Source organism: Macaca thibetana, chromosome 4, assembly GCF_024542745.1.
Source record: "Macaca thibetana thibetana isolate TM-01 chromosome 4, ASM2454274v1, whole genome shotgun sequence".
NCBI lineage: Eukaryota > Metazoa > Chordata > Mammalia > Primates > Cercopithecidae > Macaca > Macaca thibetana.
Window position 1 is genome coordinate 111,528,905 of NC_065581.1, and position 4,095 is coordinate 111,532,999.

The following is a 4,095-nucleotide window of genomic DNA, read 5'->3' on the forward strand; positions in this document are numbered from 1 at the left end:
AAATAAGTGTATCATGTTTCCTGCTTTTATACTCAAATTAGCAACTGTTTTTCTTATCTTGGAATTCCACATGGTTCCTGAGACACAAAACAATGTCCTTTTCATCATTTCCTCAGCTAAGTTCCTAAGTTCTCTCCTCTCAGCCACCTCCAAAACTGCTTTTAGGATAACAGGGGTGTGTGTGTGTGTGTGTGTGTGTGTGTGTGTGTGTGTGTGTGTGTTTTCTCATCCCATACTGACATAGAAAAGAAGACTCCAAACTCTCAGCTACAGCACCTTGAATTAAATGTATACAGAATTGAGAAATAGACCACGTTCCAATGCGTGAAAGCTAGATTTATATAGTAAATTTGGGGGAAGAACTACTCAAAACTCAGATACTTTCTGAATTCTTTGTTGTTGTTGTTGTTGTTGTTGTTGTTTTTGAGACTTAGTCTCGCCACTGTCGCCCAGGCTGGATGGAGTACAGTGACATGATCTCGGCTCACTGTAACCTCCGCCTCCCGGGTTCAAGTGATTCTCCTGCCTCAGCCTCCGGAGCGGCTGGGATTACAGGCGTCCACCACCACAACCCGCTAATTTTTTTAATTTTTACTAGAGATGGAGTTTCACCATGTTGGCCAGGCTGGTCACGAACTAGGCATGACCTCAAGTGATCCACCTGCCTTGGGCTCCCAAAGTGCTGGGATTACAGGCATGCGCCACTGCGCCAGGCCACCAAATTCTTGACATGTCTGTTTCTCTATTTGGTATACAAATTTTGAAAGTTATTTCTTTAATTCATTTCCTAAATATCTAAGTGTAATTTATATACAATTTGTGTTACTCTTTACTTAGTATTTATTATGAAAAAACAGTTTCTACATTGAAGAAATATATTTAAAATCAAGGAGGGAAACCATAAATGCAAAATTTTTCATTACAAAGTTTGTTAAGTGCTATAGCAAGGGGTGTAGAATGTGAACTGCTATGGCAAAGGGTACAATGGTCTCAGGAATTTGTTTTTCATAGAGAAGTTTGAGAGCTGATATAGGAAAGAGTTACATGAAACATTTTGAGAGACACAGGTTAGTTTAAATTTCAAGAGTCTTTCCGCAAGCTTTGCTTGTTTAGACTGGATCCTCTGAGGACTGTGAGCCACTGGAAATTGTGAATAACAGTGTCAAATTGCACCTAATAACTGCGCTAAACTGCATTCCACGATCTGGCTTCATCAATCTTTGAGTATCTCTAGCCTGAACTCTTGTATGTATCTTGCACTAATCATATTCTAACTTAATAGTCGTTAGAATATGACTTAGTGCAAAGTAGTATTCCTCTTTGTGAAGTCTGTAATATATTCCCACGTAGTTCTAAGAAAACAACAAAAAAAAGACAGTTGTAATAATTTTTGCAGTCCTGCTTCTTCCAAAATGAGGTTGTTTCTGATCAGTCTCATTTTTTTGTGAATTTAAGTATAAATGTATTAGAAATTAAAATATAAATCATCTAAGATAATTATAAAACATCATAGAAAATTTAGATAATTCACTGAGCAAATATATTCACCTCTGTAATATTCTTGCTAAAGTTTATTTTCAAATAATCCAGTAAATAAAAACTCCTACTATTACTTAACAGACAAAAAGGGCTTACATTTCAACAGTTGTCTTTACCTTTCAATATTGTTAACAAAGTTCATAAAAATAGAAAATTAAAAGAACATGTTATTTCTGAAAGAAATGTAATCTGGATGAAAGTATATTGAACTACTAACCACTTTACTGTTCTAAAAGCATCGAGTATGATTCTTAATTACTAAATGTATTTTTAAATACACATTTTGCATTATTAAAGGCTACCTGATTGCAATAAATCCTAATTTCAAAGGTGTATATAATTTCCCAAACACTGCATAGATGCATTTTCCTTAAAATAAACCAAAATGAGTGGAATGGGGTAACTGACATTGTCTCAACTGCCTTCTGTGCAGAAACAGAGCTCATTCCATTTCAGGGCTGGGATACAGGCTGACACTTCCTTTCATTGTTCAATGTTTAACTATGTAGATTTTCTCCCAATAGGTTTTCATTTTTGCAGATGGCCAGAACCCAGTCAAAACTCTAAAGAAAATGTGTTTCTTAAATCAGTTTATGACCTAGGAATAACTTGCCTGTGGGTAGCACTGGCTCTTGTCCATGTACGTAGTTTGCTTGGTAAGGATTCGTACCTTTCCCTGGCACAGATCCATCTAAGTGAATGTTGGTGTCTATGTGATTTTTGAGTCCCATGACTTGTCATGTCATAACAGGAAATTGATTTTTATCTTCACAAAACTGTTAGGTTTGCTTTTCTACTGCTCATTATTTCACAACCTGGCTCTTTAGGTCTGGGTTCTTCAGTGGTCATAAAATACATTGAGAAGTTTGTTCTTGCCTCAGATATTCACAGGACTTCCTCACTCTCCTCATTCAGGTCTCTGGTCAGAAGTCACCTCTTCAACAGGCACTCTCTAACCACCTGTCTAAAGCGTTCCCACTTGAACCATGCTCTGTCTCCTGACCCTAGGTTGTTTATCACTCTCTGACATGATGCTATATATGTGTCTTAGTCTGTTCCAGCTGCTGTAACAAAATATCCTAAACTGGGTGGCTTTAAAACAACAGAAGTTTATTTCTCACAATTCTAGAGGCTGGGAAGTTTAAGATCAAGGGGTTGGCAGGTCGGTGTCTGTTGAGGGCTCACTGTCTCGTTGACAGTCATCTTCTCGCTGTAACCCCACACTGTACAAGGAGTGAAGGGTCACTTTCAGCCTCTTTTATAAGGACACTAATCCTATTCATGAGGGCTGGATAACTAATCACTTCCAAAGGTCCTACCTCCTCCTACCATCACCTTGGCGTGGAGGATTTCAACATACTAATTTTGGGGGAACATAAGCATTCAGGGTATGTAAAAATGCTTTGCTTTTCTGGTTGTGTTTTGTCTCTTCCACCAGAAATAAGTTTCATGAGGGTAGGAGCTTTATTGATTTTGTTCACCAACTGAAATCCAGTGGCTAAAATAGTGCCTGGCTCGCAATAGGCTCTTCATAAATATTTATTAAATGGGGAAATGAAATAATTTGAAGGGATCTCAAGATGAAAGTATTTTGGACACTCCAAGTTAATAAAAGTGTCACTTAACACTAAAAAACAAGTTAAAAATCTCTATTCACCTGCATTTTAATATTTTTAAATTGTAACTTATAACTTGATATCAAATGATGCAAAAGAACATCATTACATTTAAGAGAAGGTACACATTTGACATTGAATTTCCTTTTTTAGCTTTACTTTTAAAAATATAATAAGTTTTATCTTCCCAATATTAAATTGACTCAGTTTCACTAAACTGGGAGTACTCTCAGAACCTATAAGAACTCCCCACAAAAAATTAAATTTTTAAATCTATTTTTTAATTCAAGTTTTTAGAAAGTAACTAGGAGGATGAATAAAAATATGAACATGTCATTTTAACAGAGTTATGCCTTTTTTCTTTTATGTTTACACGGTATAAATGTTGGTCCTCATTTTCTTTCTCCTTAAAGTCATTCGCTTTGGTAGGGAGAATGACAAAATTAAGAAAAGAGGTGATGACGACAACCTTAAAATAGAGGTCAGGTAATAAATGTGAAAATCTAGCTGTTAAATTTTAGGATTTTACAAACTACAGTGGAAATAAAGATAATTTCCCAAGGTCAGTGTCACCAATTTTTTTTCTCATTAAATAAGACTTCATGAATGTCTGATTGTGGCTATGGAAAGTGATGATCAGATTTGAGAGGGAAATTGACTTAAATCTGAACAATGAGAGTCAGAGCTAGAGCCACAGGGAGAAAGTGCTGAAATCAGTTCTGATAGTTTTTTGGCTGAGTCTTCAGGGTTTTCTACACATACGGCTAAACCATCTGCAAATAAAAATATTTTTACTTCTTCTTTTCTGATGTGTATGCTTTGATTACATTTTTCTTCTCTAGTCTCTGACTAGACGGCCAGTACTATGTTGAATAGATGTGGCAAAAGTGGGCATTCTTGCCTTTTTCCTGATCTTAAAGGAAAAGTTTTAAGTTTTTTT